General features: G+C 43.9%; 1 protein-coding gene across 6 annotated transcripts in view; it reads left to right on the top strand.

The window, feature by feature from the left end:
• The window catches only part of RALY (RALY heterogeneous nuclear ribonucleoprotein), a 77,477-nt gene that overhangs the window by 5,517 nt on the left and 45,423 nt on the right, over nucleotides 1-26,537 (top strand). The window contains exon 2 of one of the 6 annotated variants that reach the window (XM_087445382.1): nucleotides 17,504-17,573. The exons of the other annotated variants lie outside the window; for them this stretch is intronic. The gene's annotated coding sequence lies outside the window, so the exon portion shown is untranslated. The remainder of the gene's footprint in view (nucleotides 1-17,503; nucleotides 17,574-26,537) is intronic. 6 annotated transcript variants of the gene reach the window in all.

The following is a 26,537-nucleotide window of genomic DNA, read 5'->3' as shown; positions in this document are numbered from 1 at the left end:
CTTCTGCTTGCTCTCTGCTAGGCACTGGGAAAACAAAGATGAGTAAAACAAAGACGCAAGCTCAGGAGCTTGCATCCCGAAGGGCAGCAGGTCTCAGGAGCTTAGATACAGTGCTGGAGGGAGAGGGTGAGGTGGGGCAGGTCAAGGTGGGACAGGATGGGGAGGGACCGGGAGAGATTTTTATTAGGGACAGGAGTTGGGAGATCCTGCTCTGTGCTCCAGTCTTTTCATCAGGTAGCAAAGGTCCAGGCTTATTCAAAGGTTCAGATTTATTCATCTGAGTAATGATGGAAAATAATGACTAGATGACCCTCAGGGTCCCTTCTAGCAATAACATTTTATGATTCTAGATGATGATTTAGACAATATGTCTCTTGGAGAGGTATTTTCTTTCTTCCTTCCTCTCTCCTTCCCACCCTCCATCTCCCCTTTCTTCATTAGGCACTGGGTTAGTGGGATAGAAGTGGAGGTAGAACAGTTTTCACGAATGTCTATAAAAACCTAATTTTATTCCATTTTAGCTTCATATATAAAATGTACAACTGGAGGCGAGAAGATGGCAGCCGTAATGTTAGCGGGCTGTCCTACAACTGCCCCCTAGGTACTGTAAGAAAAGTTTCAGATCAGTGATGGGGTGCAGCTCACAGACTTTCAGAACTAGAGAGAGAGGGACAGTGGGATAAGTTGGGAGCCTAATCATGAGCCTGAGGATCATTTGGTCTGGTCCATGCTACTAACTCAGTGTGTGGGCTTGACCAAGCCTCTTTCCTTCTCTGGCCCTATTTCTTCATAGAGTAATCTGGGAGGTTCCTGAAATTTTGTAAAGACCCAAAGGCTGGGGATTGGGGACTGAAAAAGGATTGGAGGTCCCTCCCTTGTTACCTTCCCCTCACTGTTTAAGTGAGTAACTAGAGACAGGCTTCTGCCCAAATATCATTGTTATGTTTTTTGACTATTTCTACAGCCCTTCCTTTTTCCTCAGTGTTAGTGTCTTTCTGTTACTTCATAATGGCCTTCATGTGAATAAATATGTTGTACCTCCTGGGAGGAGGGGAGGAAGGATGGGATATTATCCCTAGGTTCTAGTCTACCTCCCCAAAGAGCCATTCAGGCTGTGCACTGCCGCCTGCTCTCTATGCTGAGGTAGGGATGGGGAGTTTGTGGTTGAGTACTCAGGTTTTCTAAGGCTCAGACACATGTATTTGGAGTGCTCCACTGACTAAAGTGCAAATCTGGCCATCCTCCCAACATGCCCAGGACAGTTCCACGGGGGAAATAGCATTCAGTGGGCTTTTGATGATGCTTGCCAAACTCAAATTGTAATTACCCAATACTCTCTGGGATCTCAGTCTTTCTGTCTGTAAAACACAGGGATTGAACTAGATAATCTTGAATGATATTTTTACCTCATAACAGTCTGAGTTTCTGGTTTTATGGAAGTGGCTTAAGAATTCATCTCTGGAAGGAGAAGGGGCTTTGCTAGACCATTGAGAGTATATCAGAGGGTTAAATTCTGGGTTTGCAGATACCTTTCAGTATATAAACAGATGGATATTGCTTTTTAGAGAGGACGGATTACTGAAAAATTGCTTGTGAGATGAATTTATCAGATTGTCTGCTGAGTCCATTATAAACTTGGAGCTGTTGTCCCATGGGACAGACTTGGAGTCCAAGACTGTAAAAAATTATACTTAAATATGTAGCAAACTGTTTAAAATCATATAATAAAGGGAAAATAAAAAACACTATGAGATTCCCAAACAGTAGTAGGTCTGGAAAAACACTAGACCAGAAATTTGCATTTCCTTAGAGCCTTACCTTTATGAGGTAGACACCTCTACTGAGGTTACCTGGCCCTTGAAATGCCATCTGTAGAGGCTGAATAGTGTATTTGTCAAGGTAAGAATCATTGCTTTATTCCAAGTCAGTATTCAATTATTTTAAGTTTTATTATGTTTAATTTTGAAGTAAAATAGCTCTCTTTTAGAAGGCCAGGTTTAGAAGCTTAATGTTATTGGCCAGGTTATCTTCATTCCACAGGCATTTATGTGGTGTTTAGCTGTCTTTTGTTTATTTGTTTTAGTAAGGATTTTACTAAGCCTAGTTAAAGGTACTGTTTGCATGGTGTCTGTTGATCTGTTTGTCTAGTTTCCTTTGTAATTCTTTGTACTGGTGAAAGCAAGCTCAGCAGTAGATTTAAAAGAGTCATTTCCATAACTCATTAATTCTCTGGGTCTGGATTTCCTTTCTGAAAGGTATGATCCTGCTACACTGAGAAGTCAAATGTTGTTCGCTGCTTAGGGAGACCATTTTAAGGCTTTGGGAGTTTGTTATTGCGGATACTGTAAGCTGGCACCGAGGAACGATGTTGTCAATATAATAATGATAGCTGTGCCTGAATCAGTTGAGCACAAGAATAACTTTTCTTCAGACCTTAAAGGCTCACTCTAAATTGATTTTCACACCAATTAAAATCAACCGTTACTAAAATTAGGGTCTGAGGTAGAAATACCATGCTAAGTAGGGTACCTACCTGCTGTAATATGATGATGCTTGGAAGTCCAACTGCCTTCCGTCCCTAACCTCAACCATTCATTCCAGGAATTCGGAGTACCTACTGTGTGTTCTCCCTGTGGAGAATATAAAAATCAAGCAAGACATGATTCCTGTCCTCCAAATACTTTCAGTCTAGAGAGGGAGACAGATTAAGTACAACAGATCCTAGCTTCTTACCCCTACTGCCCTGGCCCAGATATTTGGGTTGAGGGTTCAGACTGGAAATAGCAGAATCGATGGATGTATCACTGGGCAAGGAGACCTGTTTGAATATCTGACTTCCAGGGTTTAGATTTATTTTTGGCCTTCCCCACCTCCCTTTCTTCTGCGTATTATCCCGGTATTTATTCTCTGTTGCTGAGGTCTCCATCATCAAGTGTGTAAGGTCAAGAATGTTAGGGTAAGGACAACATTGTCCTTCAGGTTTGGGTGTCCACATATCTGCCTGGTGCTTTCCCTATTCTCCTCACGTCAGTTCTCTGGCTGGCTTCCAGAAAGATTTGATATTGTCTAGCTTCTTATTTAGGAATGAAGAAAATTGTTTCATATTCAGTTATTTTAAGTTTTATTATGTTTAATTTTGAAGTAAAATAGCCCTCTTTTTGCTTGCAAGTTGAATTATTTGAGTTGTGGTTTCTGGCATTTGATCAGTTTGTGACTTAGTAATTGTGGTTGTATTGTGGTTCTTGAAGCCCGTTGCCACTGTCTCTGCCAGCCTTCTTTGAACACTTTGCAGCATGGAGCCCTAAGAAATGGAGGGAACGTTGAGCTTACCCTGATCTTGAAGGGCTCTTCCTCTTCCCTCCTCCCTACCCTCAACAAAGAAATGTTATTTGGGATGGTGTGTTGTGTTTATGATTTCTTCCAACAATTTAGCATTGCTGATGAGGTCTGGAAGAAGAGGAACTATGCCTTTGTCCATCCTCAAAGGTTGGGGACAATACCAGAATCAATCAGCCAAACTGTATGGAGCCCATTGAGTGCCTGCCTTGGTGCTGTGAGGGTTGTAAATGTGTACAACATATTCTTGCTTTCAGGGAACCTGTGGTCTCTTTGGGGAGATAGGATAATCATGAAGATGTAGCTGATAATAGGGCAGTTTGGTGTAGAGAGCTTGGTTCATAAGACTGAGGTCTACTCTTGTTCCCTGGCACTAATTTGGCCAGGTAAACTGGAATAAGTCATTTCCCCTCTCTGAACCTCCATTTTCTCATCTGTAAAATGGGGTTAATATTTTGTATCTTGCCTTCCTCCCAGTGTTATTGTGAGGAGCAAGTTAGATAATGTACTAAAAGTAGCATTATAAAACCAGATGATGCCATTTATATGTGAAGAATCTGTGAGTCATTTCTCAGAGGTAATGGGTAAATGGCAGAGTTTCCCATAGAAGGGGAGATCTCTTTGGGCTGGAGTGATCAGGAATAGTGGTCTGAAGCAGCCTCTAGGATTAGGAGAAAAAATAAGGGAAGCATTTACACGGGCAATGATGGAGTAAGAGTGTAGGCAAAACTCAAGTCATAGGGTAGGCATATGTTCAGCTTTAGTAGTTATTTCCGAACAGTTTTCAAATGCATACCAGATCACACTCTCATTAGCTGTGTATAAGAGAATTCCTGTTGCTCCACGTCCTTGTCAACACTTAGCATTGTCTTTTTCATGTTAAGCCATTCTGGTCGGTGTGTATTTCTAGAATTTTAAGAACCGTAATATGAACTCTCAGGTAGCAGTACCCTAAAGGGGTAAAGTGATTGGGAAGTTCAGAGGAGGGTGAAATTGCTTCATTTGTGGGGATGTAATAACCAGGGAACCTTTATGGAGGAGTGAGTATTTGAGCTGGGCCTTGTAGGATAAGGATAGGGACCACATATTATCCCGACCATCCCAATTTCCAATATTCTGTCTGGTTGTGCTTATAAATTATGAAACACCAATATTTCTATATCTGGACTATATCTCCCAGACTGTCCAGAAGCAACACCCAGATATCTTTTCTCAGTTGCTGTGCTTCTCTCCTCCCCTTTTTTCTAGAAAGTATTTAGGCTGTAGAGATGGAGAGAGGACATTCTGTGCAATGGGAACAACTTGAGCCAGAAACACAGATGAATGACTACCTCGAGTGGCATCAATATTCCTAATGAGCAGAGGGGAGAGGATGTGTCCCATACTTTGGGGGAGAGTGATGCCTTCTCATAGCCTCCTGGAACAGGTGGAAAAGGTCATACTGTTCTCAAGCCAATTTGTATTTAAACTGGATGGAAGGATGAGAATGACCTCTTTGTGCCTATAATCACATCGTTCCAGCGAAGGAATTAATCCAACAATCAGTCAGACTTGAAGTATGTCAAAAGAGAGTTGTTCTTCTCTTAAAATGGAGGGGGAGGGAGGGGAATGCCAAAAACTAAAGAGCTTCGTCTTAGTCTCTCAGAGCTCATCTATTACTTGTAAATTTGCTCAGGGAAAAATTGCCATTTCTTTGTCAGCTTTTATCCTGCCAGGTGGACCCTAGCTGGGTGTTTATTTTCTGTGTTTTACGAAATTACTTTGAAGGCTGGCATGAACATTGATCATGCCTTTCCTCTTTGTTCTGTCAGCGAATATTAGAAAATGTACCTTAAATTACCTGGTTGGGGGAAATAAGGTGGCCTTCCTGCTCCCAGAGAGCAACGCTTTCATGTTAAACATTAATTGGCTCCTGATCCTGTGTCAGGTCCTGGGGTATTTGCTAGGAGAGACTGGGGGTGTTAGAGGTCTAGACCTAACTCGGCCTTTCATATTAATAATAGCTACCATGAATTGGGTACCAATTGGGTATTCTGTGACGAGATACCATACTTGGTACCTTGTGTTCATATTAATAAGCTGATATTTACTGAAGGTTACTATGTACTAAGCCCTTTGTGTATATGTGTGTTATAGAAGTCTTTTTTTTTTTTGGTGAGAAAGAGTAGCCCTGAGCTAACATCTGTTGCCAGTATTCCTCTTTTTGCTGAGGAAGATTGGCCCTGGGCTAACATCCGTGCCCATCTTCCTCTACTTTATATGTGGGACGCTTGCCGTAGCATGGCTTGATAAGTGGCGTGTAGGTCTGCGCCCGGGATCTGAACCCACGAACCCCAGGCCATTGAAGTGGAGTGCGTGAACTTAACCATTACACTACTGGGCTGGCCCCCTATAGAAGTCTTTATAATATATAAATTTTATATATAAATCTTTTCTAAGACATTTTATATATAAAATAGAAATATATATAAAACATTATAAAACATTTATATATAAAATTTATATATATTATATATGTAAATATTTATATATATAAAAGATCATATTTATTCTCACCTCAACCCTAAGAAGTAGATTCAGTTGATCCTCATCATATAGACAGGAAACCAAGACACAAGGAGATTAAGAAATGTGCCCACAGTCACGCTGCTAGTAAATGGAATTGTCAGGATTTAAACCTAACCAATTCTTCTTTATTTTTAATATGGAAAATTTCAAATATATACAAAGTGGACAGGATAGGTTAATGAAGCATGATCTACCCATCACTCAGCTTCAACGGTTTTATCAGTTCACAGTCAATCTTATTTCATTTATACTCCTACCTACTTTTCCTCATCCTGTGCTTTGACGAAAATCTCAGCTATTGTATTTTGTCCTTAAATAGTTCACAATGTATTTCTAAAAGATGACTTTAAAAACACAACCACAATGCCATGGTCACACCTTATAAAATTTAACAATTCCTTAATACCATCAAAATCCAGATTGTGTTCAAATTTCCAATTGTCTCATAAATGTCACAGTCTTATTTTTACAGTTTGCTTGATTTAGGATTCATATAAGACCCACACATTGTAATTGGTTGTTATATCTTTTAAGTCTCTTCAATTTATAAGTTCACTTTTATTTTTTTTTCCTTTATATGTTGAAGAAACTGGGTTGTTTTTCCTGTTGAGTTTTCCATGTTCTGAATTTTGCTCATTGTGTCTATATGGTGTATTTAATATGTTTCTCCATCCTCTGTATTTCCTGTAAATTGGTGGTTGTATCTAGAGGGCAATATCTCTTAATCCTCATGACAATCCTACAAAATAGGTATTACTCTTATTTTGCGGATGAGAAAACATTGGATGACTTGCTCGAGGCCTCATGGCAATGTTGGATTTGAACACAGACCTTCTTGCCTCCAAAGCCTGTGCTCTTTCCTTTTCACCACTCACCCATTCTCTGAGCTTGGGCAAGTCATTTTAAGTCCTCTGGGCCTTAGTTTCTTTGTTGTGTACACTGAGAGCTCTTACAGGAGTAATATTCTATATCTCTGACCATTTGAGTGCCTACCATGTGATTGCATGGTGCTAGATGGGTGGGTGGGTGATACTCATGAATAAGGCTGTCTTCAGGGAGCAGGTAGCCAGCCAGGGACTGTAAAACCATACCCTATTTCAGACATGGAGCCTGTTTTGGCCATCATGGGGCTATAGGATCATTAATTCTCCATAGGAGCTTCCTAACTGGTCTCCTTCCATTCTGTCTTGCCCTCTTTCATACCATGCTCCTCACTGCTGCCAGGCGCCTTTTCCTAAAAACCATTTTTGTTGTGTTCTCTCTGCTCACAAATCTAGCTTGAGGGACCTGGCAAATAAGAAACAAAGTTTATCCAGCAATAAACCTTCCCTCCTTGGATTGAGTTACTATTTCAAGGGCAGCTAGTCTTTCTTCTTTTCTGTTTGGCAGAGGTATTATTGCTTTTATGGAAATGCTGAGGGAATCTGGAGATGATAGAATAATGATGGAGTGAAGCATAGGGAATGCCATCTTTTTTTTGTGCGTGTGAGGAAGATCAGCGCTGAGCTAACATCTGCCAATCTTCCTCTTTTTTGCTGAGGAAGACTGGCCCTGGGCTGACATCCATGCCCATCTTCCTCCACTTTATATGGGGCGCCGCCACAGCATGGCCCAACAACCGGTGCGTTGGTGTGTGCCCATGATCCGAACCGGCGAACCCCAGGCCGCCAAAGCGGGAGCGTGGGCACTTAACTGCTTGCGCCACCGGTCGGGCCCCGGGAATGCCATCTTGATTTGGGGGAGAGTATGCTTTTAGCATTGTAGTGTTCACTTCCAGGGACATCTGACTGTAATGGGGCAACTGTACTCTTTTGCAAAGAAAAGGAACTTTTAGTTGTGGAGTCCAGGCAGAAGAGTTTTAAAGGTATCCCTTTGAGGAGAATCAAGCTGCTAAACCTTCATCTCACTGGCTAGCCAAGCCATTAAGATGAATGCGATATATAGGAGTGAAGTCAAGCAGAGCAGTGGTTTGGGTCTCTAGTAATTTGGGTAGCAGACAGGTGGCACTGGGGTCCAGGCTGACATATGGCTCCTAAAGGTAGTAAATCAAAAGTCACGAGGAGTAAAGTTCAAGGTGTTTGTTTCCCTAGAGTGCCTTGCATATAATAGGTACTTAATATCTTCTTTAAATCTTTCTTTTAAAAAATATTTGACAGTGGATCAAGCCAGAGAAGAAGGTTGTGGAATCATGGGTTCTGAAGCTCAGGATCCAAGTGGTCTAGGACCTTGGATAGCTCCTTGGAAAAACAGTTCTCTGACAAATGTTAGGAGTCCTTAGGTCCTGTCTGTCCTAGATCTTTTCAGAAGATATTACCCTCTAGATCAGAGGTTGCAAACTGGCAGCCCCTTGGGTTGTGTCCGGCTTACATATATATCTTGTTTTACCTGCAGTTTTTTTTTTTTTTCTTTTTTTTTTTGTGAGGAAATTCAGCCCTGAGCTAACATCCCTGCCAATCTTCCTCTTTTTTGCTGAGGAAGACTGGCCCTGGGCTAACATCTGTGCCCATCTACCTCCACTTTATATGGGACACCGCCACAGCGTGGCCTGACAAGCGGTGCATCGATGTGCGCCTGGGATCCGAACCCGGGCCACCAGCAGTGGAATGCATGCACTTAACTGCTACGCCACGGGGCCAGCCCCTTACCTGCGCTGTTTTTATTTTGAGTTGGACCCCAGCCTGGGGAGATTGGGGCTGCCTTTCAGTGGAGATGAGATCAGAGGACCTGGCATGTGGGCTATGAGGGTGACTGATTTCTCCTGAAGAGGAAGGAGGATTTTTGAGAAAGTAGCAGGGGCTAGAGCCTGATATTGACTACGAGCAATTTTATTATTCACAAGAGTGGGAATAGTCCCCAGCTCTTCTGCAGAAGGCTTCACTCCCTGAGCCCTCTACCAGGAACTCCCTATATTATGTATGACTCCTTGTGTACTGGCTTGTCCATAATTAAGAAGCTTATATCTTGGCTTTTTTGGGACTGAGGCAAAGGGACATGGCTCTGATCTTTGGGCAAGCCTTTGGAGCACCAGCCCAATTTGGCAAAATGCTTGAGTTTACAGAATCATATTCTTCATTTCTCTCCTTCCTTCCGCATACGACTTCCTTAGTGGCTGGCTCCTTTAGACAGAACATATTTGTCAAAGCCGAAACCATTTCCTGTTGTCTCTGTGATATCTAAGTCCATTGCCAGTTGCTATTTATCACCAGCTTAGCACTTTTTCTTTGAAACACTTGGTCATCTGTAGTTATTTTTGCTACTTGCCTGATCCCTATGGGCCAACCCAGCTCTAGATGGAACTCTCTCATATTGAAGGGACTTGACCCAGTTATGATGCTCTTAGTCCCCTGGGACTAGATGAATTATCTTCATTTTACTAGTAACTTTTGGTGCCCCTATTGGCGAGTATAAGTCTGTCTCCTGGTTTGTCTTAGGACTTCACAAGGACGGGAAACTACTTAAGGCTCAGTGAACTTTGTCCTTGTAAAATTGACATGTTTTGCAGTCTCTAACACTCACAAGCTAGGGGGAAGTGGGTCTGATGCCTCATGAAAGAAACCACAACATCTAATACAAATCAAAACTGTTTTACTTATGAGTTAGTACCTGGTCTTTTCCCCCACTAGCTGCAATGAACAGCAGCTCCTGTGTGTTGAAAGTAGGTGACTTTCTGTGTAAGTGACTCTTCTTGCTACCTATTCCCTTTGGCTTCTTGTAATTACTGTAACATCATCATCCAGTTTGTGAAACACCATGGTAATTTCCATGACAACAGATCGTGATTTCCCAGATAAAGGGAGGAGGCTAATAAGTGTTAGGAACTTGAAAAGAGTATTGGGCTAAATTCTTGTGATGCTGGTATAATTTTGAGCTGGAGAGGACTTTTGAACAGCAACTGCTTAATTAAACCTTTTCCTTTTACAGACAAGGAAACAGGTTCAGAGAGGTTAAACAACTTGCGTAAGGGGTCACTAGGTTGTGGAATATACTCGTGATCTTCAGCTTAGTGTTTCTTTGTGCCTCCTGTTCTTTTTTTTTTTTTTTTTTTTTTTAAGATTTTATTTATTTATTTTTCCCCCCAAAGCCCCAGTAGATAGTTGTGTGTCATAGCTGCACATCCTTCTAGTTGCTGTATGTGGGACGTGGCCTCAGCATGGCCGGAGAAGCAGCGCGTCGCTGCGAGCCCGGGATCCGAACCCGGGTCGCCAGCAGTGGAGCGCGCTCACTTAACCACTAAGCCACGGGGCCGGCCCTGTGCCTCCTGTTCTTTATGGCTTCTTTCCATTATATCCCACTGGACCATGAGCTCCACAGAGGCAGGAACCATGTCTGTCCTGTTAATTAATGTTTTCCCAGAGCCTACCTTAGGACCTAAGTATTTTTTGAGTGAATGGATAAACTGTGTTGGAGTTTCTCAAACTGGGACACGTGGTTGCATATCAGATGATACATGAAATCACAGGATAAAATATATATCTTCCTGAAGTGTCAATATACTCAGATTTTTTTGAACTTGGATTAGTTTAAATATTATAACTAGTAATTTAAAAGTTTACTTTTACACTAAATCATGTTATAGAATGCATGATAAGTTAGCATGAATTTTTTAGGGAAAATGAGACGGCTTCAAATAAATTACAGGATTATAATAGGCCCTTTGACCTTTACCCCAGAGGGTCTAGTGTTGCCAGATCTCGGATATTTTTAAGAGAAGCTAGAAATCTAATTTTAAAAAAAAGAGATCTGATTTTAAATCTTGGCAGTTAACTTAGAGGTTTTAATAACAAACTCGTGTGGGTCAGACAAAGCACATCCTTGGGCCTGCACATCTGTTTGTGTCCTGTGGGATAAACAGGTCTGGGCGGGAACTAGACTTTGGACAGGGCCAAATGGATGATGGTGTCAGGATGGCTTCCATTCTGGGTCTGGCTCCTTTTTGTCTTCAGACTGGCCATAGCTCGGAGTATAAAGAATGTAGTTAAGACTTGATAGGTTAGGAAAATTCCCACATTATACATCACCCTCTGTGGGAAGCAGCTTCTGTAAACTCATAGGCTATTTTAGCCCTTAGAGAGTGTCTTGTTTACTCTCTTCTTTTTGCAGATGAAACTAAGGTCCAGAGAAGGAAGCAGAGCTTTTGTCTAGGATCCTAAGCAGCAGTCATAGGTCGTGGGCAGGCCCTGCTTCAAACTTGAGAAGTGTTCGGTGCTTCTGCCTCACACACTCTCAGGGCATCGGGCAAGGGGCTTCTGGCGTACTTTGGGATGGTTGGTAGAGCTGGGCAAACTTCACTTCTCGGTACAGCTCTATCATCCTGAGCAAAGGGAGGGCTGAGGTGGCAGTTAGTAATGTGCTCGACCTCATCTTGGCGCAGAGGGTCTATTTCTGTCACTAGCAGCAGATTGACCTTATTTTTTCTACCTAGAAAGATGTAGAGGACAGCTCAGCCACAAGGAGCCTCAGTGCCAAGATAGATCTGTCCCCCCTTGTGCTTTCCTTGCCTCTTCTTTTCCTCTTCTGTTTCCTCCCCTCCAGCTTCTTCCTCCTTGAGCCCTACTGCCCTCCCTCTGCACCATCCCCCCACCCTTTTATCCTTTGTTTTTCTTTCACTGTTGCCCTTCTCTGTGGGAAATTCTTGTAATGCCACTGCAGTAGGCAGAGCCTGGAATTGAACCTGTTTTCCAGGGTTTTTGAGGGGACTCGTTCTAATGTAGGGCAACTAAATAAGGGAGATTAGATGTCTTTAAACTGCCCCTCTTCTTCTCCGCCTCCACCCCAGGTTGGAAAGGATAAAAATCTCAACTCTGGGCTTGGCTACAAGGCTTATACAGCCTGGTGCCACCTCACTTTGCTACCTTCTGTCAGCAGCGCAGTGCTTAACCCCCATTTTCCCTGTGCTCCTGCTCAGTAGAATGACCTGGCACAGATAGTACTTGCAGAATGAGTGACAGAAACGCATGTGTACCGATACCCATGTTATAAAGTTGAATGTTAAATGCTACAGGTGAAATATGACAAAGTGCTCTGGAAGTTTATGCTAGTTCTGGAGAAATAACTTCTAACTGGGAGAAATCTTGGAAGCTTCTAGAAGCTGTAGCATTTGAATATGTCCTTGAAGATTCAGAAATTCAGTTTGGCAAAGATGGTAGGAAGAACATTCCAGGTGGAGGGAATGGTTGGAGTAAGAGCAGTGAGGGAGTACAGAGGTTAGGCCCCGTCTGCTAATCCACCCATGCCCTTAGCCAGAATTCCTGCTAGAATGTGTGCTAAATTTCTAGGCCAGCCTAAAGGAATTTCTCCTGTCTTTTCTCCTTTTTTTCTTTCTGTTCTTCTTCTTTCTTTCCCTTCTTCCAATGTCTTGTGACCCACTTGCCTTTTATTTTTGGTTTCTTCTCAACCCTTTGCTTTTCTTTCATCTTCCTGTTTCTCCAGTTCTTTTTTTTTTTAGACTTTATTGTTTACCTTTCTCTACCTACTTTCTTCTTTCTTGCCCTCTTCCCCAGGTAACCCAGGAAATCCAGGCCCTTGAGTTGGGATGTGAATCAGCTATACGGTATTTGACTCCAAATAACACTTCCCCATGTGAAGCTGAGAAGTAATAATGGCATAATTGCTTCTCATCTATCTCTTATGTTTTATTGGCATTGACTTTTTTAAACCTCCCACGATGCTGGGGGTGTCGTTATCATTTTATTTTTTTTAGTAGTTGTCAGAATGTCAATTTTATGAGAAATTTCTGCAGACAGGCCTGCCCTTGAGTGGTATGAGCCTTCAGGCAAAGCCAGGGCTGGATGAGTCAGAAATGCTTATGAATCTGTTTTCTCATGCATACAGGTGTCTAGTCTATACAGACACACACACATACTCCTTCCTATCCCTACAGGTTCCTGTGCTTTGCAACACATACACACACAATTCAGTCACGAAGGTGCACACATTTCTTCTCTTCCATATATATCCATCCTGTCTCCGTTATACCTTCAGGTCGTCTACTCCCTCCTGCTGTCACGTACCCACACATTTATCCTCCTCTACCCCCGTCGCACTGTTTTCTACCCAGATACCCAGAATTGTGTGCCATGAAAGTATCTGCAAGCCTGTTTCACAGACACCACCCTGTCCACTCCATTACATATCCATACAAGTCCTCCCCTACACGCAGACACTGGTATCTGCCCGTACCCCAGGTCCCACACTTTCAGTATCACACCATCTCCCACTATTCCTTACACCCCTCTCCATAAGTGTTTCTAATCTTCATAAGAGACATTTTAGTTTCATACTGGTTTGGAAAGGAAATGTCTTTGCTGACAGCCAAGCTAGTGGAATGTTAGGAAGTCTGAACCATTTATGACAGACCCTTCAACTAAGGCCTCTAGAATAATCCTTTTATGATGAGGGTCATGGGAGGCTGGATCAGACAATAGTGGGTTGCTTCTGAATGGCACTATTATGACCCAAGGTAGATTTGAATCTAGGTCTGAACTGGATCCTGTGATTTCAGGGTTCACTTCTATTGGAAGATGATCATATACTTAGCAAAAGAGCCAGAGCCAATGCATATGTTCTCAATCAGACTGTCTGGGGTGGGGCCTAGAAAACTGTATTTTTAATGAGTTCCCTGGGTCCTTCTGTTGTGTAGCTAGGTTGGGAAATACTTATTGTGAGGAAAGAACTAGAAGAAGATCTGCATTATCTTCCTGTACCATCATGGACAAGTTATCTTTTCTGGACTCCAGCTTTCTCAACTGTAATATACAAAGCCCCTGCTTATAAAGGACCCTTTCAGCTCTAAAATTTCGTGCTGCTTTATGATGAGTTCAGTCTGGGATCCTTTTCTACCGTAAAGGTGTCCATTCTCTGGGTCTCCCCTGGGCAGGGCATTTCAGGCTTTGGCCCGAGGCCAGCTGAGGCAGCCTAGGCCCTGACCTTCTGTCAGAAGCACTGACACAGCTCCTAATTAGAAATGGATCAATAGGGGCCTGCAGCCAGGCCTGGGGAGCCTGGGAGGAGGCCTGAGGAGTGCTCCTAGCTGGGGAGAATCTGATTACCGTGAAATGGATCTGGTTACATTTGTCAACACAACAGTTCTGCTAGTATAGCCCTCTTCCCTTGGGACCATCAGGCAGGGCTGCCCTGAGCAAATCGGGAAATGGTTAACTCATATCCACTTTTGATATGTTTTCCTCACCTTTATAAACTCATACATAATATGATGCTAGGTACATAGTACAGGCCCCCTCCTCAGATGGAAAAATCACTTACTGAATACCTACTAAGTGTTAAATATTGGGTTAAGCCCTTAACATTTGTGTGTTTATTTCTCTTAACAACCTACTGGGATAGGTTGGAAAAGGAAACTGAAGCTCAGAGAAGTGAAGTGACTTGGCTGCCCTCTGTCACGTAGCATGTTCTCTATTGTATTACATTACAACATTTCTGAGCACTTGCAACACTTGATTCCAAGCTGATGAACTGTGTTCTACCACGGCTGTCCCTTACCTTTCTACAGACTGAACTGGAGCTCAAGCCCTCTCCCTTAGGCCCTTCAAAGACTGGGGGGAAATTCTTTAAAACCAGTGGTGAGGAGGATGGGGGATGATGCTCTGCTTGCTTTTGCTTTCTCATTTCCTTTTCAAGGTCCCTAAGGCACGAGCAGGCTCTAATGGGAGAGATCAGTCATCATTTGGGATCAATGAGAGGGCTTCCTCCTGCATGGAGTGCAGAGTCAGGTTTCTGAACTGGCCCTGTGCAAGGAGGGGGAAGAGACTCCATGACTGGATATTTCTCGGCATTGTAGAACCTGAGGACTTAGCATGCTCAGCTACCAGTGTGGTCAGACCAAATTCTCTCTATAGTCAGTCACTCAACAAGTATTTGTTGAGTCTCTCCTGTGTGTCAGGGCTTGTGCTACTGCTAAGGATTCCCAGATGAAGACCCAGTCTCTGCCCCGAAATGCTCACAATGTAGCATCAGAGTCACACAAGGAAACAAATCACAGTATTCTGTGTGTACCTTAATAGAGGCATGTGCAAGGGACTGTGGGATTATAGAGGCATGAAGGTGGGCTTTCCTGGGGGAGGTAAGTTTGATCTGTGCCTTCAAAGAGGAGTAAGAGTTGAGGCAGGCAAGGCAAGGAGGGCACTCCAGACCAGGGAGCTAGCACAGATGTGTCCAGGAACTCTTGATAAAGGGGTGGACATTAGAGCAGTCCCTAACATGTAGCAAATCAGATTGACAGCCCTAGACTTAGGGCTATAGTAGTAGCCATTGAGAGCAGCACCTGGGGAGGAGGTGGATTTATTAGCAGGTGTGGACTGAAACTTAGTTTCAGGGAGGAAACCAAGGGAGGAAAGCTGAAGAGCAGCAGCCCTCTGTCCTCTGGTCCAAGGCTGCAGAGGTGCTGGGGGTTCTTGGCAGTGGTTTGAAAGTTTGTCTGGTCCAGGCACATGGCTTTGCTTCTCTGATAGCAAAATTTTCTGCTCCACTCAACCAGCCCCTCCTTTCTGTGTTTTTGTAAAAAAAGAAATTAATGGAATCTGTTCAAAATACCCCTGAAATGAAATTACATTTTTAACTCTAATTACCCTAATTAAAACTTGACAGGCGTAATCCCGAAATGGCAGATATGCTAAGTACCCCATGCCGGTGACAAGCTCACTTACCTAGATGGAATGTTGGTCTGTTCTGGGCTTAGGAGAAAAATTCTTTTGTGTGTTTGTTTTGTTTTTTCCCTTCAGCAATTTAGTCTTTGGCCTCATAGCTTCTCCAAACCAGGATAGCCATACCTGTGGGCTACAGGCTTGCCCAGGACCCTTAATCTCAATAGAGGTCCTTTTCCATCCAGAGGTGATGCTCCTGATGATTCTTACCACATACCTTTGAGTTCTCTCATCATTTGAGGTCGGACTGCATGCCCTGAGCCTTTCCCTGGGTGAAATCCCTTTTATTTGGGGACCAAGGATCTGCGCTTATTAGAGGGCTGTCTGTTGATCTTGGGCTAAATCTGGATCTAGGATCAGTTTATGGCTGGTATTAAGGATGCAGTTTGAGGTCAGGGACAAGGAGCTCTGAAAATAGGATTCCTCTTCCCTTGACATATCTCAGCACAGACTAGAGCCACCTAGTGAAATGCCTGATCTTGGCATTGCCCTACATTAAGTACTTACCTGGCCAGGCCCAAGAATCATGATGGGGAGAGAGGGGACAGCCCTTGAAGCAGAGTAAAGGTTCTGTTGATGCTGTGAGTCATCTCTTGGTTCTGGTAGACCCAAAGATCCCCATGTTCTAGTGACCTCCTCTCAGCCTAGCAGCCTGTTCAGTCAGCAGACACGGTGCTGTGTTAGGTACTGCAAAGGATACAGTGTTGAATCACAGTCCCTACTCCTGAAAGCTTAGAATTGTGGGGGAGTGGGGAGGCAGTGGTGGGTGATGGAAGGCCATATATATGACTAATTATGTAAGGCAGAACAAGCAAGGACTTCTCACAGGTGTTGGCATTTGAGCTTGTCCCTGAATAGGTAATATTGGCACAGGAATGGAGAGGGCATTGCAGGTGTTAGGGAACAGCATGGAGAAAGGTAGGAAGTTGCCAGGTGATAACCCTTCTGTGATTGGAGTATAGTGTGTAGGGAAGGATTTGGTAGAGGATGGTAGAGGTTTACTTTATCCTGTAGGCAAAAAAGAGGTTAAACTTTATCCTGTAGGCAAAGGGGATGCATTCAGTGTGCAGGGCTGTGATATGAGTGTGTATGATGGATTGGGAGATGGGGTGATTGGAGACGGTAGGTTAGAACAGGTGTCAGCAAACTATGGCCTGTGGGCTGAATCCAGTCTGCTGCCTCTTTTCATCAAGTTGTACTGGAATACAGCCACTCATTTGTTCATCTATGACTGCTTTCATACTACAGTGGCAGAGTTGAATACTAGAGACTGCTATAGCCCGTAAAGCCTAAAATACTGACTATCTGGCCATATACAGAAAAAGTTGGTTGACCTCTGAGTTAGAACATAATTATGAAAGTTCTGTAAGAGAAGATAAATGTCAGGACTAGGCCTGAAGTGAATTGGAGGTGTCAAATGAGATTTTTCAGAAGGGACAGAATGATTTAGCAGAGAATGCCTGCCCAACCTACTGCTCAAAACTTTGTAAAGGTCAAGTTTGCTGGAAGTCACCATGGTCACAAAAGAACACAGGATGTAGTCAAGTCCTGATTTGCCCTTATTAGCTGTGTGACCTTGGGCAAATCATTTAACTTCGCAGAAGTTCAGGTGAATATGGTGAATAGAAAAAGGAAAAGACTCAGTCAGATTCTTCCTCATGGCACAGAGCTCTTATTCTGCCACTTCTCTATACTTCACCCCCAGGTTGTAAGTCTGAGGGCCCTCTATTGGGACATAGACAATATCCTAGAAAACTTGAAACATAATTTGAATTGGGAAGTTGGGGATGGGTGGGCAAAAGGTTGTGATCACCCAGAGCAGCTGGTGTTGTGGGAGAGGGGCTCATGATACTTTGAGGACACCCTGTACCCTTCCCCTTCCCGAACTGCTGGCACTTGTTCTGGCCAGATTGAACTTATTTCTGCCCTTCAACTTCCAGAGCATATTAGGCCGCTGGAAAACTAAAGGCTGGATTTAATTCTCAATCACTTCTCCAAGCCAGAAACTGCGTAAGTACCACTTGACATCCCTTGTGTGCCTCTCCATGCCACTATACTGAACCCCTTAGGCCTTACTCTCTTTTTCCTAGAACATTGTGCATCTACCCTGTAGGACAGAAAAACCACTAGATGAGGAGACCACAGTGGTGGGTTCCAAACTCATTTCTCCCTTCAGTTTACTATGGGATCTCAGCCAATTTGTTTCATTTTTCTGGCCCTTCTGTAGGCTCCAGTACATGACTTTTGCCACTCCTTGGAATTTGGGATTTCTTCTCTAAGACCCAACTTCAGAACACAGCCTTTTCCCTTTTTTCTCTTCTTCCATGTTCCCCATTTCTTTAAATCTAGAATATTATTGTATGCCCACACTTAATTTCTTGAAATTTACTACCTGTGTGATGAGAGTAGTCGTATCTTGAGCTGTTTTTACTGGCAGTGTTCCAGGAGTTGGCACTCAGTCTAATTACTGGAGTGGAACAAACTGGAGGGGTCAGGTTCAGCTGATCCTAGAGGTTCAGCAAGGCATGATGTGTCTAGGATGGCCAGTCTAGTTCAGTACAGGCAAACATTTGGCTGTGGGCATCCATGATACAGTAGAGGAAAAAGGGCCAGTCACTGATCCAAGCTATTTACATACTTTTTTTTTTTTCCTTTATCTCATAATTCTGAGGTGATACCCCTCTTTCACAGACGTGGGAACTTAGTTTTAGAGGGTCATTCGGTAGATAGTAACTGACTCATTGAGGGTACAGGGAAACAACTATTTGCTGTTCCCAAGTAGGGGAGAATGGTAGAAGAGACAGACAAGTAAACAGAATGATCAAAGCTCTAAGAGGATACATGAGAGCAGTTACGTAACAATGCCTCACGATACAGTTAAGGCAGCAGAGCCAAGGCTCAAATCCAAGTCTGTTGTCATGCTGTTGTTTTTTTTTTTCCCCCCAAAGCCCCAGTAGATAGTTGTATGCCATAGTTGCACATCCTTCTAGTTGCTGTGTGTGGGACGCCGCCTCAGCATGGCCAGACAAGCGGTGTGTCGGTGCGCGCCCGGGATCCGAATCCCGGGCCGCCAGTAGCGGAGCGTGCTCACTTAACTGCCACGCCATGGGGCTGGCCCCTACTGTTTCTATTATACCATGCTGCCTCCCCTGCAGTAGGTTGGGGAGAGGGGCAAACTCAAGTGCCAGTCCAGGCTGGCAGGCAGTCTCTGGAGAATGGCCACTGGTGGGGAGGCCTGGCCTTGGGTTCAGAGCTGGGCTTTAGTCTTAGGAGGGCCTGAGGTGTCGGGTAGGTGACTAAGGCAGGGGCTCTCACATGGACCTGGGCCTGTTTATAGAATAGAGCACATGATTTTTTGCCATCTAGAAGGTGAAGGCTGGTGTTCAGCACTGGCAAAATCGGGGAATACCGCAAGGAGCACCACAGTCAACTCTGGTACAGAACAGGGAGGAAGGGTTGATATCCAGCCCTTGTAGGTAGGGGATGAGAATTAGAGCTAAGGCTATTTTAAATATTTTCTGCCTGGAGTCAGAATTAGTTTGAGGGCTGGATTTGAGTTGCTGAATCTCACCTGACCTGATAGAGCTAGGAGAGACAGAGGGAAGAGAAGAGGTTTTAGAGGCTGACAGGAGCCAGTCTTCAGGTTAAAAAAATAAGCCATGTTAGATTCTACAAATTATTCCGTCTTAAAAACTTGAACCATTTTATTCTCTGCACAGCTTTTGCAAATGCTGGCTTTTTCCAGAGACTGTCTTCTTTTTTCTCTGACCATGGCTAGGCAGACAGGCCATGGCTAGCTCTGGGCCCTAGCATCCTTCAGTCCTGCTGCTTCACCGTGAGTCCTTTCAGGTTAAGCCCCTGATAGTGCTAGATTCAATTTCTTCGTCTTTGTAATACGGGGATTGGACTAGTGGACTGATGTCCTAGTGTTCTATACTCAGGAGCTTCTTTATCTACCAGACCTGAAGTTCACTCTTAAGGCTATCTCTGGACCCCAACCTTGGTATCTACAGTCCTCACATAACTGAGCAGAATCTGAACTAAAATTCACAGATTCTTGTTTTGCCTGACCATCTACTTCTGATTTTAATTTTTGGGTAAAATTGGCATTATCTCTCAGATCCTGGTCTTCAACCGCAGAACTGGGGTTCTTGGGCTGAGTCCACATCTGCAGACATTGCCATTGCTTTTAAAATATGTATTCAAAAGCCAATATGTGAACTTGAAACTGTTTTAACAGTTCCAGGCTCCACATTTAGGACACCTCCAAAGTCAATCTGTACTGTAGGAAGTCTAGATGTTGTGGGAAGTGCACTGATTGGGTGTAAGGAGACTGATTCTGGCCCTGCCACTGACTTCCTTCTGTGACTTGGGACAGATCCTCTCCCACTATGGTCTGACCTCCCCGTCTGTAAAATGGTAGAGCCTCTTCCAGCTCTGATCTCATCAGGGGCAGAAAGCTATCTTCTGCACGTTTCAGTTGCAGAGCAGTCTGGCCTGAGCTTTGGTGTGTTGGTTACAGATTATAAAGCCTTAGATTCTTGCTTCCTACTTAGAAGGGGGAAGGGCAACCATCCAACTGTCTCATTAGCATGGAGAAAAGAAAACAGTAATTACTTGTGCCTCCCTTGATGATTTCTGCAGGCTTGGTTCTTCTAGGGAAGGAGGAGGGGGAAATTGGAGACAGCTTCAGCTGAGGAAGGAGAAATGCTGTTAGCTGCCCAGAAAATGCAGAGGCAAGAATGATTGTCTTGCGTGTCTGTTATATTCTCTGGACATTCCTCCAGGCAGCCTAGAGACTGCCTGGATTGAGTTTCATCCTTTATGGCTTGCATTATGTTCTCATACATGGACATGGATTGGGCTCAAGAGCCCTAATGTTACCTGTCATTAAGAAACCAGCTGTCCTCCGGGGCCTCCTTTTGTGATATACTAGCCATCTGACCCCTGTCTTTGTTAGGGAGTAGAGGAGGGTTTTACTGAGCCATTTTGTCACCTGGCTGCATTTTTATTACGTTGTGAGGTCATCTTTTTAACTCCTATGGCAACACAGCCAGTTGGTTTATTATGCCAGGGCATAGGCAACCACACAGTAGAGCCAGTCAAGGTCTGATATCCTTGTGAGAGGGAGGAGTCTGGTAGAATTGCAAGACCATGGGGTTTGGACAAGGCTGGGAAAAGCAGGCCTCACAAGGGTTGAGGCAGTTAGAGTTTTGAGGCTAAGAGGTTAGGGGGCAGCTAGAACAGAACTAACAAATAGATTGGCAAGTGTGGCTTTTGGGACCAGGGCTATTTGCTCTGTGGCCAATCTTGTACTCCCTGTGGGATGTGGGCAGTTGTGCACTCTCAAGTGCTGATTGTAGCAGAAGTGGGTCTGAGGCCACCTGCAGGTGAGCCCTGCCTGATTGAGCCTGGAGTGGTTATGCTATGATTATCTCCTGAAGCTGCTCACTCTTTCTTTGGTTGCCACCCCAGAGGCCTAGAGAACCCAGCTTCCATTTTCCTTCCCCTCTCCTGAGGACCATATCACTTCAGTAACACCTCTTTCAATCAGTTTTCCTGCAGGCCGTGGAGATTGCTCTACTCTAAACAGCAAGAGTTCTGTAGGGACATGCTATTAAAAAAAAAATTTGTTTAACAAATGTGGGAGATGATTTCTTCTGTCAAAAATCTTTCCTTAGCCCCCTGAAGCACTCCCTTTCTCTTGTCTCATGCCTTTTGCTTGGTTCCCCACCCTGCCAAAAGCCTTTGATCAAGGTCAAGGCCCCAGTTCTTCCCAAAATTTTCTCATAATTCACTTCTTGGCTCCTTTCCCCTAGTTGCCAGCTGTAAAGTCCCAGTTTCCTTATATTCCTGTAGAACCTTTTCCCTATTATTTTTTTGATGGAATGCTCCAAAATAATAGCCTGCCTCAGGAGGAGTGCTTCTTCTCAGACTAACTTGTAGTCATCTGGGCCACAGTAACGGGCTTCCCAGAAATAGGGATAATATGCATGCCCAGGGCATAGTACATGGTGATTCTTGCAAAGGTGTTCATAGCATTGTATTCCCTCCTAGTATAAGGTGTTTTGATCAGGTATTTGAGTTCAGCCCAGGTACCTCTTACAGCTTCTTGCCGCTTTGTTACAGTCTTAGAACATCTTGTCCTTTGGGGTGTGTCCGTCCAGTTTGGCACAAACCTGTCTCCTCTCTTACTGCAACAACAGGCTGAGAGCCCCTTGGGAGGGCTTGGTGAATCAAGTCCTACAACTCTGGAACCCGATGGTGCATTTGCATTCCACCCCTGTCCATCTTTTCCCCAGGCATGCAGAACCAACAGTTGCTTCATTAAGTACAAAATGGGAGAATTTGGTCCATTTCCTAAAACTTTATTATTGATGCCTACTTTGATATGTGAGGGTCTCCTTACTTTTGAGCACGAGAAAGTGCAAAGTATGTAGTAGAAAGAACACAGACCAGGGTTCCAGGAAGTTCTATTTCCCAGCTGTATGGTTGTAGACAAGTTACTTTACTTCTCTGAGGCTCGGTTTCGTCTTGTAAGATAGGGATAATTCTACTGACCTCAAAAGGTTATTAGGAATAAATGAGAATAATTAAGGCTTTGGGCATTAATTATGGGAATGGTACATAGTAGATAATAGGGAAATGTACATTTCTTTCCTTTCTCCTAGGCCTTTTTATTGCTTTTGATTCATCCTTTTGTGGTACTTAAATGGAATAAAAATATGTATCATCGAGTCACTTACACCAGGCCCCAAGCTCTGAGGGCTTTCCCATGCTGTCTCATTTATTTCTCCCAATAACACATTTATGAGGCAGGAACCCTTTTTTAACAAAGAAAACAGGCACAGACGGTAAGTACCTTGCCTAAGGTCACGAAGCTGGTAAGAGACAGAGCTGGGATTCAGACTGAGGTGTCTGCTTTGAGAGCCTGAGTGTTCACTACTAAATTGGTCATTACTACTTTTCTTTTTCTTTCCCTGAGCAATATGTGACTTCTGGTGGTTCTTTTTTTTTTTTTTAATTTTATTTATTTATTTTTCCCCCAAAGCCCCAGTAGATAGTTGTATTTCATAGCTGCACATCCTTCTAGTTGCTGTATGTGGGATGCGGCTTCAGCACAGCCAGACAAGCGGTGCGTCGGTGCGCGCCGAGATGCGAACCCGGGCCGCCGGTAGCGGAGTGCGCGCACTTAACTGCTAAGCCACGGGGCCGGCCCTGGTGGTTCTTATTTTCTCTCTACTTGGAACTGTTGGGATTTGCATGCCTGTAGTTCTTGTGCTTTTTCAGTCTCAGTTGGTGCCTGACTGTCTTTTGGTGGAGATAGACAGTGACGCTATGTCTGTCACAGCTCTTCCTAATTCTTTTACTCAGAGCAGATCCCTTCAACTGAAAGGTGGTACAGCCCTCTTTTTTTTTTTTTTTTTTAATATAATTTCATTTATTTATTTTTCCACCAAAGCCCCAGTAGATAGTTGTATGTCATAGCTGCACATCCTTCTAGTTGCTGTATGTGGAACGCGGCCTCAGCATGGCCAGAGAAGCAGTGCATCGGTGTGCGCCCAGGATCCGAACGCGCACTGCAGCGCGTGCACTTAACCGCTAAGCCACAGGGCCGGCCCCCTCTTTTTTTGTTTTTTTTTTTAAAAGAGATCGTCCCCTCATTCCTTCTTTACCATTCATGTCAAACCAAATAGATTCAAGCAGTTAAACTGTTTTTGTCAATCTTATTTGATTCATCAGAAGATCCTTCAGAAGAACACGTCACCCTCAATTTATAGATATAGAGACTAAGGTCCAGGAAAGTGAAATGACTTGTCCAAGGTCACATGGTGAATTAGAGGTGGAGCTGGAACTAGCCTTTAGGTTTTCTGACTCTCAGCCCAGTGTTCTCTACTAATTTAGTAAGAAGGAAAGGTATGTGTGTATAATATGCAGATCAGACTTAAAGAAGGTTGAGCTGTATTAGGACCCAGGATCTAGACAGTTCTGAAGGGACCTTGCCTCCTCCATCCACATCTTCACCCCAGTTTATTAGCACACATTTGAGGAATTCATCAGCCAGATAGAAACACTTTCCTCTTAGGGTTCAACAAAGCTTTCATGACAGGGAGTTGTGGGGAATGGTCCAGGGGATGTCAGTATCCCCTTTTCCATAAGGAAAGTTAGACTCCGAGGGCTTATTATCCTGGAGTAACTTGTAGAAGGAGCAGAGGAATAGCAGAAGAACCTGCGTGTCTTTGACCACTGCAGGCTTCAGCCTAAACCAGGCGAGAGTTGGGCTAGGGTAGGACAGCAGTGACAAATGAAGATGAGAACCCTGAGGAGCTTCACTATCTATACCTCCTGCTGACAGATTTAGTCTGGGGTTTGGACAAGTAAGTTCCCTTCATTTAAAATTTATGAAGAGGAATTCGCACTGCTGCTCTTAAAAATAATCCTTGGTTCTGGAACCAGAAGGAAAAAAAAAAACCTTTCCCAAAGTCTTGGCCTCAGACATTTCAGTCTTGCCCAGGCATCCCCTTCCTTTTTGTCTCCATTTTTAGCTTCTCTCCTTTCACCCCTTTCCTCTTCCTCTCTTTTCTCTGTTAACTGCCCAAGTTCCCTTTTTATCCTTTTCCCTCCTCACATGTCCCCTAACTCCTGAAAACAAGAAAGGAAAAGGGTAGGTACCTTTAGCCAACAGATTAGTAGATAGTTGATATCATAGATACTGAGGCTGAGAGTCAGAACATGGAGCTTGAGATTTTGGACCTTACTTCTAGACCTCAGAACAGAGTTGATGGGGCAGGTGTTTAGTCATCCATTTATTCACTCACATGTTCCCCAAATACTTAGTGTCTCCTACCTGCCAGACTCTGTGTCAGATACTTGGGCTATTCCAGTTAATAAGACATGAAACCTGCCATAAGATCACAGTCTTATGGGGAAGACAGAGCAGCAGTAAACCTCCTCTCCCTGCCCCCTCATTCAAATCATTGGATTTTGTGGTAGAAAGAACTTGAGAGTTTATCTGGTTCTCCTTTCATGTTGCTATATATGAAGTAAGGCAGACCATGAAGTAAGCAAGCACACACATAGGCTTTGGAGTAAAGTAAAGTAGACCTAGGTTCAAATCCTAGCTCTGCTACTTACTAGCTGTTTGACCTTGAGTGGCACACACAGCCTCACTCATCTTCAGTTACCTTGGCTATGAAATGGGCATGCCATCACCTGCTTCCTTCACAGGGTATTATGAGGGTTAACAGCATAACATCTAGCCCAGTGTCTGGTGCAGAGTAGCCTGTCTTTCTGTCACCCTACGTCAAGGGGTGGCTTAAGTCGTGCTCCTTCTGTGAAGCTTCTGAGGCCACCTGTGGTCAGACTGATTTCTTTCTCCTCTTTTACAATACATAGCGCTCTTTGAACGGTTAGATCCTGCCTAATGGCAGAAAATTGACACAGTCCTATTCTGGGCTGCAAGGAGCCTAAGGATAAGGACTGCTCTCATTCATACCTGCATCGTCTCTAACTCCTAACCCAGAGCTGTAACCATGGCCAGCTAGGCTCAAGAAAGATTTTTTGATTGATTGGATAGAAGGCTTCTATATATACGTAGTGTTTTGCTGCTGACAGAAAGAGCTGTTAAAGACCTGGCTGGAAGTCTCTCATCCTAACTCTTCCCCTTTCCTCTCCTGTCACGTTGATTCTCACAAGATCCCTGTATTGTAGGCAGGATGGAAATTGTATCCCCATTTTGTAGCTGAGGAATCCGAGGCTCAGATAGAATCCAGGTCTCTTGTTAGGAGATGGATCCAGAGTAAGATAAGAGTAGCAGGAATGAACAGAAATGTTAGCTGACTAGGTCTCCGTTCTCTGGAAGCATTAGGAATCTTTACGAGGAAGAAGGAACAGTCCAGAACCGGCTGTAGTCTCTGCCAGAGGTGTTTCAAGAACATGACAGAGAGAGTGATGAGAAAGGGTTTGGAATAACTTCATAGATTTGCTAGGCTTTGAAGATTAAGAAGAATTTGAATACGTACAAATGAAGACAAGCGTTCCAGGTGAGAGAACAGCATGGACAAAAGTATGGAGCTGGAAAGCCCACGATAGAGGTAAGGCAGGCAGATCATGGCATAGCTAGAGAGTGAGGCTGAGGTGGTTGGGAGCCATGACATTTTATGGAGCAGGGGAGTGGCATTAGGAACATTAGTCTGGCAGTGTGGGCCCAATGGATTGAGCAGGATAGGTCGGGGGAGACTCATGAAAGAGAGACCAGGGAAGAAGCTATTATAACGGTCTGTCCTTGTAATGTCAATAATTTTTAAGAAATATTCCAGCAGTGCAGGCAAGAGATAATGAGATCCTGAACCAAGAGGAGGTTGACACAGTAGGGAATAAAGAACAGTTTGGATGTAGAGCTCTTAGAGTGAAACAACCCACGAGGACTTGGCAGTTGTGGGAATGAGGGAGGGAGGGAGGGGTCAGAGAGCATGAACATTTGGAGTCTAAATACTTGGGAGAATAGTTTATACTGTTTGCTGAACCATAGAGGCTGGGAAATAGGAGATGAGTTCAGTTTGTTGACATGTTGAATGGGAGGTGCTGATAGTCCATTCCCCTTACCACCCACCCCCTAGTGCCTCTGCCTTTGTCCTTTGACCCGGGCCTGTAGAGATCCCTCAGTTCCATGTGTTCACTGCTTTGTTCCAGGCCTGAAGGCCCCCCCCCCCCATTCTCCACCCATGTCTTAGAGCAACTGTCATTTGGTCTCTGAAATAAGATTGTGCATGTCAAGTGCTTAGCACTGGTATCTAGTTTATTTCAAAGTGTTCATTAAACGTTAGTTGCCATTAAATGGCTGTTGTGGTTACCACCGTTGTTTTGTCATGACAGTAGCTAGAGATTAGAGAAGGCTCTGAAACCACTTGGCTCAGCAGTCGTTCAACGAGTATTCAGTAAAATGCCTGGACTGCAAGTAAATGGAGAGGATCT

This window comes from Ceratotherium simum, chromosome 21, assembly GCF_057802395.1.
Source record: "Ceratotherium simum simum isolate JZ-2026a chromosome 21, ASM5780239v1, whole genome shotgun sequence".
Lineage (NCBI taxonomy): Eukaryota > Metazoa > Chordata > Mammalia > Perissodactyla > Rhinocerotidae > Ceratotherium > Ceratotherium simum.
This window is presented reverse-complemented; position numbering and strand designations above follow the sequence as displayed.